Here is a 15,804-nt window from a genome sequence, read left to right as displayed (position 1 = left end):
ACAAGGACTTTTTAGGTGCCTTATCACTCGTAAATCCCTTTCATCTCAGGATCCAATAGCCTCAAGAATACTACTTTCACCTCTGCCCAAACCAGCAAATTTACTCATCCTATAAAACATGTTAAACGAGAGTCTTTAACAACTTTGCTGCCTCTGGGTGGCTGGGAGGGTAAGAGGCGGACGAAACATTGCACCTGATGAAAAGTGCTTTGCGGTTAAGCGTAATAACTGTAATCTTGACATCTGGTAGCAATCACAATTACAAAGAGTAATAATCATAACAATATGACCTCATCGGCAGGTTATGTATAGGGGATGTCTCGAATTTGAGATTCCGTACATTCCCACGTCACGGCAAGCGCCAACTCCTTATCAAAAGTAATATCACTATGTCGTCCTTGTGACCTCAAGACAGATTAACCAGGATTCCAAAACACTCCAAAACTGTCCACGTGGGTGGCTGAGAGAGTGACACCATGGCTTTTTGGTAGCTCAATGTAAACAAACTTTGTTTCATGCAAAAAATTACTACATCTCTTTCATTCTAAGGCACCATCACTTCTGAGTCACACACTAATTTCAGTACCATCACCAACAAAAATATACCGAAGATGGTCTCCGTTTTTAGATATGTTTATTAGGAGTAAAGTGTGTCTTAGAACCAAAGAAATACGTATTTTAAAAAATCATGTACCTTCAGGGTATGTCCATATATATGGTATTTAGGGTACGTTAGGATATGTATTTATGGTATTTAGGGTAAGTTCAGCTCTAGAACAAAGACCTGAGTACCCTGCCAGTTTTAATAATGAATTTTAAACTTGTATCCTGCATATTTAATAAGATGGGAAAATCTGGTGACTTTGGGATATTTATGCCACACACATCACATAGATGTGATGTGATTACTGATGTTCATTGTTATGTGCCATTTTAAACACCAAACCTAATCATGGGGCTTTTTTTTTTGGCCAGATTTGTTCAGGGGACTTTGCAACTGCCTTCCTTTGAGGCTGAGAGAGTGTCACTCACCCAAGATCACTTAGTGGGTTTCCATGGCCAAACAGGGATTCAAACCATGGTTTTTGCGGTATCTAGTCCCAGGACTCACAGCACTACATTATATCAGCTTTCACTCTGTGTGAAGAAAGGAATAATTTTTCTCCTCGTCTCATATTGCTAGAAACGTGGAGTTCATTGGCTGAAGCTGAATGGCTGCAGAGATAAAAGGAAGATGCTCTTCCCTTGATACACAACCGAGCTGTGGGATTTGCTTGCACAGGATGCATGGGAGGCTGCCAAGTTGGACAGCTTTAAAAGGGGATTAGACACATTTAAAGAGGATAAGGCTGTCAGTGCCCACCTCCGGTAACACGAGCAGCGTGCCTCTCTGAATCCCAGTTGTTGGGAAACACACAAGGGAGGATGCTATTGTGTCCTAGATCTATTTTTGGACTTCCCGGAGGCATCCAGTTGATCGTTTTGGGAACACAATGCAGGGCTAGATTAAAACCTCTGGCCTGATCCAGTTGTAGTGCTACCATGATCTGATCCAAACAAGGTGAGACAGTGAGGCCTTTGCTTTCTGATGATGCAACATAAGCAAACTTTATTCATATGCAAAATTATTTAAAATAGTGCATACAATTACTTTCTGGCTAAGTATTTGGGATATACAGTGTGTCCATAAAGTTTATTTACAAAGGCAATTGATGAGATATGTTAATCAGATTTGTTCTATGTACTCAGTGGTTGTTAAAGTTTCTTATCACATTGCATTTGTGTATTTCAGGTACCCTGTTGATGAAAGAGATACTGCAAAATGATACCTACTCCTAAAAATGGCTACTTATCAAGAGAAATAGTAAAGACACTTTACGGACACCCTGTATATGAAACTGAGGAGCAGCTGGCTGGAAGTCAGCTGCATTAAGATCACTACTGACCGAAAGGTCATGAGTTCGAAGCCAACCCAGTTCGGAGTGAGCTTCCGACCAATTTGTGTAGCTTGTTGTTGACCTTTGCAGCCCGAAAGACAGTTGCATCTGTCAAGTAGGAAATTTAGGTACAACTTATGTAGGGAGGCTAATTTAACTCATTTACGAGGCCATAAAAATCTCCAGCAAGTATGCAAAGAATGAGGAAGTACTTTATCAGTGTCACAAATGGACGGTGAAGCAACAGCTCCCCTGGTGGCCAGAAGCTGGAATGTTAAATAGCCTCTGAGTGTCTGTCTATATATGTTGTGTGTCTATGGCACTGAATGTTTGCCATGTGTATGTACATTGTAATCCACCCTGAGTGCTCTATGGGGTGAGAAGGGTGGAATATAAATACTGTAAATAAATAAATACATAAATATACATGAATTCTGTGTCCCCTCTTCAAATAACATAAGGGTAAAAGCAAAGGTTTCCCCGACATTAAGTCTAGTCGTGTCTGACTCTGGGAGTTGGTTCTCATCTCAATTTCTAAGATGAAGAGCCAGCATTATCTGTAGACACCTCCTAGATCATGTGGCCAGCATGACTGCATGGAGCACTGTTACGTTCCAGAAGAAGTGGTACCTACTGATTTACTCACATTTGCATGTTTTCTAACTGCTAGGTTGCCAGAAGCTGGACCTAACAGCAGGAGCTCACCCTGCTCTCCGGATTTTAACCGCCAACCTTTCAGTCAGCAAGTTCAGCAGCTCATCATTTTAACACACTGCACAACCAGGGGGCCTCAAATGACATATTAATATGCAAAATTTCAAAATCTGAAAAAAAATCACAATTATTTTGGATAAGGGATATTCAACCTGTAGTCGATGGAAAACTCTAGAAATGAACAATTCATAAGCTTTAAATTGCACTACATTCATATAACTTCAATTATGGCACCCAAGTTGGCCACTGAGGCTCCTTCTACACTGCTATATAATCCAGATTATCAAAGTAGTTAATGCAATGTAGTCCACACTGCCAGATAATCCAATGCAAATAAAATAATCTGGATTTTAAATGGCAGTGTAGAAGGGGCCTGAGACACACTGGAGGACATAGTGATTTCCAGAGTTAATATTTTAATCCAATCAGTGAATTATCAAAACTGAAAAATTCAAAAGTTGCAAAAGCTCCCTTCTATCATCTTCCAAATAGTTCACTGATGACAGGGGCAGGAACTGTATTATTTATTTATTTATTTATTTATTTACTGTGCTTATATACCGCAATTCTCAGCCCAAGGGCGACTCATTGCTGTGTACAACATGGAAAAACAAGTGCAAATTACAAAACATAGTGTAAAATAATCCACAATTCATCATTATCAGAAAAACATCTTATCAAAACATCAACATTACTACAAAAGCCATTCCGAGTTGTCTCATCGTCAAACCCACAATCCGATATCATTTCCGTTGTTCCGTTCCTATGGTCAAATTACCAGTCATTGCACTTCTTGATCAAATGCCTTCTTAAACAGCCAGGTCTTTAACTTCCTGCGGAATATCAACAGGGAGGGGGCTAGCCTGATGTCCACGGGAAGGGTGTTCCATAGCCGAGGAGCCACCACTGAGAAGGCCCTATCTCTCGTCCCCGCCAGCCATGCCTGTGACGCAGGTGGGATCGAGAGCAGGGCCTCCCCGGAAGATCTCAAAGTCCTCGTGGGCTCATAGGCCGAGAGGCGGTCAGTTAGGTATCTTGGGCCGGAACCGTTTGGCCCTCTAGACATTTGTTGGACCACAACTCCCATTACACTGCTATCTTTGCTGGCTTGTGCTGCAGGGAGTTGCTGCCCAACACCACCAAGAGACCTGCACAATTCCAGGCCTCAGTTTCATCATCTGTAAAATGGGATTAACAAGGGCCTTTGCAAGAATAAACAAACTTAAAAAACCTTCCCACTTTATCGCTCACTCTAGCCTCACCTATAAAATCAAACAGCCAAAGCTTCTGTTTCCAGCTCTTGTAAAGCTAAGCCCAGTGCAAACCCATATAAATCTTCACCTGACTTGTCTCAGGCACCCTTTAGATGCTGATGTCAAGAAAACGTGTCTTTGGAAACAGGGCCATTGTAGATTAATATGTGAGCCTAGCCCATGCTCACATCTATATCTATCTATCTACCTATCTACCTACCTACCTACCTATCTATCTATCTAAAAGTGAAAATATGTAGGTATGTATATATTTTAAAAGATGGCTTCCACTTCCAGAGAGCACTGTGTCTCCCACCAATAACAAATCTAGTTACAAATGGCACACAGACCCATCAAGACCAACGTGAAGTGCTGGCAGGTTTTGAGGGGCAAAGAAAGGGGACGATGGGAGTTATAGTTCACCCATAGACAAAGTGCAGTGTGAACCTACTGATGATGAATCTGAACTAAAGTTGACACACATACTCATCGGGACCAGCTTTACATACTGGTGGGGTTTGCGGGGTATTGACCTGGGATGATGAGCATTGTTGTCCACCCACATCCACACATTTTCTAATGGAACAATTAATAACAAAACCAAACAATGAGTATTTCTAATGTTTATGCTTACAAAATCCCCAACCCAGGAATCACCAGGTACCTAAGCTCGTATATAATAAAAGAGAAAGTTTGTATGTATGTATTTTCCAAGATGGCCCCTATTTTCACAGAGCACTGTAACTCCCGTAAACAATGGATCTGGACCAAACTTGACTCATAGACTCCTCCCCCCATGACCCACTTTAAGTCCTGGTAGGGTTTGGGGAAAATGTACCCTGGATTCTGGGAGTTATAGTTCACCAATGTCCAGAGACCATGCTGAACACGGCCAGTGATAGATCTGGGCCAAACTTGGCACACATACCCAACATGGTCTACTTTGAATACTGATGGGGGTTGGGATGGTTTGACCATGAATTCTGGAAGCTGTAGTTCACCTACACTCAGAGAGCACTGTGAACCCAGCCAATATTTGATCTGGAACAAACTTGGTACACATACACACCATGGCCAACTTTAAACACTTGCTTGGGTTGGGGCAGGAAAAATTACCCAAAATTTCAGGATTTGTAGTTTACACATAATCCACGACCACTGTGAATCCAACCAACAATGAATCTGGATCGCATTTGGCGCACATATTCAACATGAACAACTTTGAATACTGCTGGGATTTGCGGAGGGGCGGGGGGGGGGGAGATAACAGGATTGACTCATGACTTGCAGAATTGTACTTCACCCACAATCAAAGAACACTGTGAACCCAACCAATGATGGATCTGGTCCAGACTTGGCACACTCCCCCAACACGGCGAACTTTGAATACTTGTGGGGTTTGGGGCGATTTGACCTTGAATATAGGGAGATGTAATTCACCTAGAATCATAGAGCTGGAAGAGACCTCGTGGGCCATCCAGTCCAACCCTCTGCCAAGAAGCAGGAAAATCGCATTCAAAGCACCCCTGACAGATGGCCATCCAGCCTTGGCTTAAAAGCCTCCAAAGAAGGAGCCTCCACCACACAGAGAGCACTGTAAACCCAGCCGATGATGGATCTGGCACACATACCCAACATGACCAACTGGTGCAGTTTGAAGAGCAATAACAGAATGATGGAAGATATAATTCACCCATAACACTATGTAATGAAATTTGATTTTTTTTTCTGTTCCTAGTAAAGTTCTTCAAAATTTACTTTGAACGTAGTTGCTATACTTCAGAAACTTTGTTTTTGTGCCTGCCCAAAACTATGTTGATGTAGTTGATAATATTCATTGAAAAACTGTAGCAAAATGTGCTGCAGGATGTCCTGCAAAAACAAAGTTTCCCGTGTTTATATGACATAACCAATTAGGAACTAACATTTATAACCCAGGAACAAAAATTGTGTTACAAAGTGTAATCAAAGAGCACTATAAACCCCACTAATAATAGATCTGGACCAAACTGGACACACATAGGGCCCTTCCACACAGCTGAATAAAATCCCACATTATCTGCTTTGAACACAGCAGTGTGGATTCAGATAAGCCAGTTCAAAGCAGATATTGTGGGATTTTCTACCTTGATATTCTGGGTTATATGGCTGTGTGAAAGGGTCCATAGTTTACCTGTATCCTTATGCATTTTCTAATGGTACCATTTATCATTACAGAATTCCTGACCCAGGCATCACCAGGTACCTAAGATACAATTTTATAAAAGACATATTATTTTTATAAAGGGCAGCCTTTACTGAATCCACAAGTTTGGTGCAAGAAACCTTCAAACATATGCTGCCAATGCTGCTCCTAAATCTTTATTCCCAAAGAATTAATCCTAAATATTCATGCTGGGCTAACTGTATTTTCCTTGAGAATGGGAAAAGGAAATGGATGGTTTAAAAAGAGGGCAAGGAGATAAACAGATTATATAAAAGGCAGTATGTATTAGCCAGAGGTTTTTATCTAACTTAAATTAGAGTAACTGCATTAGAAGTTAATGGTTACTAATGTTCAAAGAATACTTTAATATTTGATTATGACAGGAAGAATATTATATGCTTAGAAAGGGAGATCAAATGGGGAAAGGCCATTGTGAATTTGTTTATAAGTTTGCAAACCCTTAATTGACAACTGAGAAACAATTAAGGCAATAAGAAGATTTCTGACTAATAGTTTGAGTTATATTTTAAAGTGTAAACAATGTAACTGATAAGAGGGGAGGAATGAACTTTCTGTATATCCTCAGAAAAGATGTCAGAAGTCATATAATGTTCTAGTGTAGTTTGTATCGTCTTTGATGTTTGCATCTCCTTTATTGTAGTCGTGTGTGTATGTTGTCGTTCTGTTGGTACATTAAACTTTTAGGAAGAATTGAAATTTTAAAGGATTTCTAAATAAAAGAGAGAGAATGAAGCAGGGAATGGTGTGGATCTCTCCAAGATGTACTCTAGATCCCATTAGTCTGAGCCAGAATGATGGGACAGCTACAGCCCAGCAACATTTGGAAGAACACATGTTTCAAGTGGCAACTCAGTTTCACTAAAATCTTATCCAGCATCACCTCCAATGTTCTGCCAAAATACCAATCAAGTTAAATTTTCCATATAAATTTTCAACACCCCCCCCCCCCCAATTCTGGCTACGGCCCCTGGTGCCAAGCTTGGTTCATTTCCATCATTGGTGTAGTTCAGAATGGTCTTTGATTGTAGGTGAACTATAAATCCCAGCAACTACAGCTCCCGAATGATAAAATCAACCTCCCCCCCCCCCCCCCCGAATCCTACCAGTATTCAAATTTGGGCATATCGGGTATTTGTGCCACATTTTGTCCAGTGAATGAAAATACATGCTGCATATCAGACATTGACATTACAATTCATAACAGTATCAAAATGACAGTTATGAAGTAGCAATGAAAATAATGTTATGGTTGGGGGTCACTGCAACATGAGGGACTGTATTAAGGGGTCACGGCATTAGGAAGGTTGAGAAACACTGCTGTAAGCTATATTTCAAAGGAAGGAATTGACAAACCAAAGAATAATGATACTGTAAGTTATATTTCAGAGGAAGGAACTGACAAAACCACCTCTATTCCTCAGTTAAGAAAATTCTGTGAAATCCATAGAATCACCATAACTTTCTCTCCAGGTTTTTCCATCACCAATCCCATTAATTTCCTACAACCTTTCTCCCCCTCCCTCCAAATTACAGTTCCTCACACATGTACCTTTGGAAGCTCTGTTCTTTATATCTATCTCAAATCCCATACTCCTATAAAGTCAAAAACACAAACATTGTACCTCCAAGCCTTCTCTGATGGGGAAAAATGTAACTTTCAATAGCTTGTTTTCTATCACAAACATCCAAACGCAATGCAGTTATATTCTCCAGACCCTGACCATTCCAAATTCTTTTCAACTCCTGAAACTTATCTCCTCCACCCCCCATTGCAACAAGCCTGTTTTCCATATTTAAAGAAGTGCAATGGAAGAGACTGAAACCAGAAGACTATAACCAGACCCAAACACTCTAAAGGCACCAGATCTTGCCCGATCTAAGCAGGGTCAGCCCTGGTTAGATCATGCATGGGAGACCACCATGGATTTCCAGGTGTTGTAGTCTAGCAACATATTGCCAGCAACATGTCAAATTCTTAAAAGTTGGTCATGTCTTTTGTTTCTCCCACCCTATGTTCTAAAGTGCGAAAATCCTCATAACAGACCTTGCAGTTACATCTGAAAGGAGTGCCCAGAGATGCATGCACGTCTTATTTTGCATTTTTAAAAATATTTAGCAGTATCCATACCACCAGACAACCTAAGTACCCTCAAGGCACCAGATCCTGTCTGCTCTTGGAGGAAAAGCAGGATCAGACCTAGTTAGTACTTGGATGAGAGACTATTTAATTATTTACTACATTTGTATGCCGCCCTTCTCACCCCAAAGGGGACTCAGAGCAGCTTACAAGTTATATGTAAATACAATATATTATATTATTAGCATAGCACAATATTAGTACCAAATGTTCCCACATATTACATTACATCTATATAAATAAAAATGTAATGTTTGTGGGATTAACATAACTCAAAAACCACTGGGCGAATTGACACTAAATTTGGACACAATAAACCTATCAGGCCAATGAGCGATCATCACTCATAAAAACACTGAAAAACATAGCCAAAAAAATAAATAATACATTACAATAAATGCACATAACCACATAAATACATATATACACAAATATATATACACACAAAACACATATACACAGACTGGACCACAGCAATGCATAGCAGGGGACTGCTAGTGTAGCAGAAAATATATAATTATTATATTGTATTATTAGTATTATATTGTATTACATTACAATATTATCAATATTATATGTGTATACAATATATTATCTTATTAGCACAGCACAATATTAGTATTATATATTACTATATTGTACTATACCACTATACTGTAATACAGAAATACTAGATGCTGTAGGCTATAATTGTGAGGAAGGAACTGGTAAAACCAGCGCTGCATCTTCTATGTCTAAGAAAGTCCATTAAATTCATGTAGACAACCTGAGAGCACATACATACAACTACCCAAAAGGCAGCAGATCCCATCTGATCTTGGAAGCTAAGCAGGATGAGGCATGGTTAATATTCAAATGGGTGACTACCAAGATGTTCTTGAGACACTGCAGAGGAAGCAACTGGCAAAACCACATTTGAGTCTTCCTATTAAATTTATGGATGCAAAATAAAGTGACCAGCAACCAGAAGGCAATACACACTTACAAATAACCTAAAGCAGGCATGGGAAAACTTCAGCCCTCCAGGTGGTTTGGACTTCAACTGCCACAATTCCTAATAGCCTACCAGCTGTCAGGAATTGTGGGAGTTGGGAGTCCAAAACAACTGGAGGGCCAAAGTTTGCCCATGCCTGCTCTATACTTACCCCATATTCAAAGCGACCCCTTCTCCCCATATGGCAGCATTCAAGGCCTAGGCCCACAATTCCTGCCCCTGTTATTTTATCCTCACCAAAATGCAAACAACGTCTCTCACCACTTCATAATTCAGAGTTTATTATTTATTTATTTATCTATTTATTTATTTATTTATTAGAACATTTGTATTCCGTCCTATTCTTGCCCTCCAAAAAGGGACTCAGGGCGGCTTCCAGCAATATAAAAACACCGATAAAATACACATTTACATAAAATAATAAAGATACATTTTAAAAACAGTTTGCCAAGTTTAAAACGTGCTCCAAATCCATCCAAAAAATGTGATCCATACAATCTCATCTAAGCCAATAAAAATCGTCTATTCTGCGAATGCTTTTTCCCACAGCCAAGTCTTAAGTGTCTTGCGAAAAGTCAGGAGCGAGGGGGAGATCTAGCCTCTTTAGGGAGGGAGTTCCACAGCAGAGGGGCCACCACAGAAAAGGCCTGTCTCTCATCACCACCAAACATGACTGTGATGGTGGCGGGACTGAGAGCAGAGCCTCTCCAGATGATGGTTTCTCAACCAGGGGGTTGGGACCCCTGGGGGGAAGGTCACAAGGGGGTTTCAGAAGGGTCACCAAAGACCAACAAAAACACATATTTCTGATGGCCTTAAGAACCCCTTTGGCAGAGAACACTGAAGATCTTTCCACCTGTCTTTCTCTTCCTTTTTGGAAACAGACTAGAATGAGAAACAATGGCTTCAAACTACAAGAAAGGAGATTCCATCTGAACATGAGAAAAAACTTCCTGACTGTGAGAGCCGTTCAGCAGTGGAACTCTCTGCCCCGGAGTGTGGTAGAGACTCCTTCTTTGGAAGCTTTTAAACAGAGGCTGGATGGCCATCTGTCGGGGGTGCTTTGAATACAATTTTCCTGCTTGTTGGCAGGGGGTTGGATTGGATGGCCCATGAGGTCTCTTGCAACTTTATGATTCTATGATTCTAGATGCAAATCCTCTCACCAAAAGCCCTCCTTCAGCTCTCAGCCAAGAGGGGAGCTCTTTCTGAGACTCCAAGCAAGGAGGGGTGAGCAAGCATGCTCGGGGCATGGTAGTGTGATGTGCATGTGCAGGTGAGGGAGAGCATGCAAGACTGGAGGGAAGCCTTTTGACTCTAGGTTAACTATAAATCCCAACAACTAAATTCCCAAATAACCTCTCCCCCCCCCCCCCCCCACACCCAACCTCACTAGTTTTCAAATTTGGGCGTATCAGGTATTTGTGCCAAATTTGTTCCAGTGAATGAAAATACATCCTGCAGATCAGATATTTACATTACAATTCACAACAGTAGCAAAATTACAGTTACAAAGTAGCAATGAAAACAATGTTATGGTTGAGGGTCACCATAACTGTAAGGAACTGTATTAAGAGCTTGTGGCATTAGGAAGGTTGAGAACCACTGTCATAATAGGTCAAAGTGTGCATCCCACCACCTCATGCAATCCTCTCCTTCCCCCCATGAAAATGATGCCTTGCTGCCATAATTCCAATGACATCTCCCACCTCCATGGATACTATAACCTTTTCACACAGTGGTCCGTGCTCTTTAGTTCTTTACCAAGTTTGGGTCCACAGATGTCATTGAACCACAACTCCAATCAGTTTTGATTCTCCGCCATGTGGACTGGGGATAATGGGAATGGCAACCAAAGGGCACTTGTGATTCTGATGGGGAAAAGTGAAAAGACATTTTAAAGCCAGGCATCGTATTCACAAGGTTTGTATCTATATCCAAATGCCACCCTGACTAAACAGAACAAGCCTTCCAGATGTTACTATATCACAACTCCCATCAGCTCTAGTCATGATGTCTAATGATGAGTAAGTCAGGAGTTGTAGTCCAGCTTCTGGAGGGCCAGATATAATGATATGGAGGGCTGCATTCAGTCTGTAGGTCTTTAGTTTGAGGCTCAACTTCCTCCTTCCATTACTTCCCTCTCCTTTCCCTACAAAATGTTACGTCTTATCACAGGCAACCCAACATCACTTGTGGCTCTGAGGTTTGGGAAAGGTTAAAGGACATCATATGAACATCAGGCATTACAGCCACAATCCTTGTATCTCAACTCAAACCCCACCCTCCTGACTAAACAGAAGAAACGGCAGCCTTCCAGCTGTCATTATATCAAAACTCCTATCAGCACTAGCCACGATGTCTAATGAAGAGGAAGACTGGAGTTGTAGTCCACCTTCAGGAGGGCCACATATAATGACATGGAGGACCACATTTGTAGGCCTTGAGTTATGCCCCTTCCACACAGCTGTAAAAAAAATCCACATTGAACTGGATTATACTGCAGTATGGACCCAGATAATCCAGTTCAAAGCAGATACTATGGATTATCTGCCTTGATATTCTGGGTTATATGGCTGTGTGGAAGGGCCCTTTGATGCATGAGGCTCAACTTCCCCCTTCCATTACTTTCCTCTTGCTTCCTTCCAGAATTATACCTCTCATCACAAGCAATTCTCTCATCCAATGCAGAAGATGCACCCCATAATTCAAACTGCACCTCTCACCCATGCAAAACTTTCTCTCCCCAATCCCCAAATGCAAGTGACACCTTCTTCCCCCCACAATTCAAACTATACCTCCCACTCTAAGGCCCCTTCCACATAGCTGAATAAAATCCCACATTATCTGATTTGGACTGGAATATATGGCAGTGTGGACTCAGGGCCATATAACCCAGAATATCAAGGCAGAAAATCCCACAATATCCGAGTTCCACACTGCCATATATTCCAGTTCAAAACATAAAATGTGGGATTTTATTTAGCTGTGTGGAAGGGCCTCAGATAACTCAGTTCAAAGCAGATATTGTGGGTTGTTCTGCCTTGATATTCTGGGTTATATGGCTGCGTGGAAGGGCCCTAAACAATCTATTCATCCCCAATGAAAAGCTATCCTCTGCCCTGCATGATTAAAATGATACCTCCCACCCATTACAGGTGTTTTGGACTTCCACAATTTCTAACAGCCTGCTGGGAGTCAGAGTCCAAACACCAGGAGGGCAGAAGTTGGCCAACTGTTAGGAATTGTGGGAGTTGAGAGTCCGAAACACCTGGAAGGCCCAAGTTGGCCAGATGTTAGAAACTGTGGAAGTTGAAGTCCAAAACACCTGGAGGGCCCAAGTTGGCTAGATGTTAGGAATTGTGGGAGTTGGAGTCCAAAACACCTGGAGGGCCCAAGTTGGCCAGATGTTAGGAATTGTGGGAGTTGGAGTCCAAAACACTTGGAGGGCCAAAGTTTGCCAGCTGTTAGGAACTGTAAGAGTTGGAGTCCAAGTTGGCCAGATCTTAGGAATTGTGGGAGTTGGAGTCCAAAACACCTAGAGGGCCCAAGTTGGCCAGATGTTAGGAATTGTGGAAGTTGGAATCCAAAACACTTGGAGGGCCAAAGTTCGCCAGCTGTTAGGAATTGTGAGAGTTGGAGTCCAAAACACCTAGAGGGCCCAAGTAGGCCTGATGTTAGGAATTGTGGGAGTTGGAGTCCAAACACCTGGAGGGCCCAAGTTGGCCCATGCCTGGCCTAGACCCACATCTCCTCCCCCATTACCTTACTCTCAGGAAAATGTTAATTGTGCCTTCCTCCCTAACACAAATGACACTTCAAATCCCCCACAAATCCCCCTTCCCACCCCATGCAACCTTCTCCCCATACCATGCAAAGGAAACCTCCCACCCCATGGCATCCTCTCTCCAAGGCAAAGAACACAGCCCACCCACCCACCCCCATGATTCATATCCCCCCCCCCTCCCAAATCCTATGCAACCCCACAAATGGCAGCATCCAATGGGCCTCGGCTCTTCCCTCCAAAGGGAATGCAAAGGATGCCTCTCACCCTTTGCAGCAAAGCCAAGCCTTACCTGCTTCCCCTTCCTGGGAGGGGGCTCCCGGAGGCCCCAGGCTGGCTACCCCCCTCGCCTCCAGGCCCAGGCCATGCTAGCCTTTGGAAAGGGGAAAGGGGGGGGGGGATAGGGAGAGAGAGATTGAGGCAGCGATGGAGGAGGAGGAAGAAGAGGAGGAGAAGGAGGGAGAGATGCAATTGCAGCTGCTGCTTTGCAAGATGCGCTGCAAAGGAGGGATAAATGGATTCAGAGGAAGGAGGGGAAAGGGGTGGTGAGAAGGAGAGCAAGGAAAGGGAGAGATGCTCTGGCTTGGCTGCTGCTCCTGCTGCTTCTTCTGCCGGGAGAGAAGGAGGGAGGGAGGGGGGAGAGGGAGGGGGCAGGAAGTAGGGGGCAGCTGATGGGCAGCCCCGGCCGCCAATGGCAGCGGACCTTTCCGCCCCTCCTCCTCTTCCTCTTTCCCCCCTCTTCTTTCCCCTTCCCGCAGGCTCTCCTTCCCCCAAAGTGGCCACTCTCTCGGCTGGCTTCCTCCTCTATCTCCCTCCTTCCTGTTTTCTGTTTTTCTTGGCACTCCCTCTTCTTCCTCCTCATCCTCTGCTTGCCTGCCATCCACCCAGAGAGGTTTTTCATTCATTCTCTTTCCCGTTATACACACACAGAGACACATATGCATATACATATACGTATACTCACACATAGACAAATATATTCACATACATATACTCATGAATATATATCTATATATATCTTCATGTTTATATATTGATATATGTGTGTATGTATGTGGATAGATAGATAGATAGATAGATAGATAGATAGAGGTAGATAGATAGATAGATAGATAGATAGATAGATAGTTATATCCCACTTTCTCCCTAAGGAAACTTAAACCGGCAACATTATACATTCAAAGCATTACAATGCGATTTCAAATACACAATATTAAATCAGTATTAACAAATATGTGTATACACATGAACATAAAGACACACACTTGCATAGCGCAAAAGCTGGGTTGCAGTTAAACATTAAAAAAACCAAGATTATGGCAACAAGAATGATTGACAACTGGGAAATAGAGGGAGAAAACATGTTTTCCTGCCAAGTTTGGTCAGATCTATCATTGTTTGAGTCAACAGTGCGCTCTGGATGTAGGTGAACTACAAATCTCAAACTCAAAGTCAATGCCCACCAAATCCTTCTAGTGTTTTCTGCTGGTCATGGGAGTCCCGTGTGCCACGTTTGGTTCAATTCCATTATTGGTGGAGTTCAGAATGCTCTTTGATTGTAAGTAAACAATCAAACAATCAAAGTAAACTAGTCTGCTTCCTTGGAGACTAGGACGCGGAACAATGGCTTCAAACTACAAGAGGAGATTCCATCTGAACATTAGGAAGAACTTCCTGACTGTGAGAGCCGTTCAGCAGTGGAACTCTCTGCCCCGGAGTGTGGTGGAGGCTCCTTCTTTGGAAGCTTTTAAGGAGAGGCTGGATGGCCATCTGTCAGGGGTGATTTGAATGCAATATTCCTGCTTCTTGGCAGGGGGTTGGACTGGATGGCCCATGAGGTCTCTTCCAACTCTTTGATTCTATGATTCTATGATTCTAAACTATAAATCCCTAGAACTACAACTCCCAAATGTCAAAATCAATTTTTTGAGTGATGGTAATTCCTTGGGTTAGTAGGTGTCTTGTGGCCAAATTTGGGAGCAAGTCGTCCAATGGTTTTTGTGTGATGTTAATCCCACAAACGAACATTACATTTAGAGAGAGAGAGCGAGAGAGTATATTTATTATTATAGTCAACAACCAGCACCAAAAAGTAAACAAACGTCAAAATAGGATCGTGACATGCATTTCAGTATTAAGAAACATTATCAAAAATAGTTAAAAGCCTGTATTGAGTATGATAGATAAAACTGTTGAGACTCAGCATTCTGGCACCATATCTACTACTAGTAGTAGGAGAAGAAGAAGTAGTGATGCAGAAGCAGTATTAAACATTTATATGCTTAGATGACAATGGTAAAAACTAAAATATTAAAATCTTCTAAGACTATATATATAAATCACATATACATGTGTATATAAATACACATATGTAAATAAATACACATGTACACATCTATACATAAATATCAATATATACATATATATTATATACATATATATATACACACATATATAAATATATATACACATGAATGCATACATGCACATATATATACACAGATATATGCATATAAACATATATACATACATAGTTTTATGTCCCGGCATTGAATGTTTGCCGTATGTATGTTGTGCTCCGCCCTGAGTCCCCTGCGGGGTGAGAAGGGTGGAATATAAATGTTTTAAATGAATGAATAAATAAGAATACATCAATATATATATATATACATACACACACACACACACAAATATAATATACAGAGACAGAGATATGAATACATACATGCATATTTACGCACACATGTGTGCGTATATA

At 41.7% G+C, this 15,804-nt stretch overlaps 1 protein-coding gene across 1 annotated transcript in view; it reads right to left on the bottom strand.

Annotated features, from left to right (window-relative positions):
* Positions 1-13,694, bottom strand: part of AGPAT1 (1-acylglycerol-3-phosphate O-acyltransferase 1) — a 75,258-nt gene extending 61,564 nt beyond the window's left edge. Inside the window, exon 1 of the mRNA XM_060760251.2 lies at positions 13,339-13,694. The gene's annotated coding sequence lies outside the window, so the exon portion shown is untranslated. The remainder of the gene's footprint in view (positions 1-13,338) is intronic.
* Positions 13,695-15,804: the final 2,110 nt, after the last annotated feature.

Source organism: Anolis sagrei, chromosome 2 (genome assembly GCF_037176765.1).
Source record: "Anolis sagrei isolate rAnoSag1 chromosome 2, rAnoSag1.mat, whole genome shotgun sequence".
NCBI classification, from domain to species: Eukaryota; Metazoa; Chordata; class Lepidosauria; order Squamata; family Dactyloidae; genus Anolis; species Anolis sagrei.
Note: the sequence above shows the minus strand (reverse complement) of the source record. Positions and strands in the feature narration are given on the sequence as shown.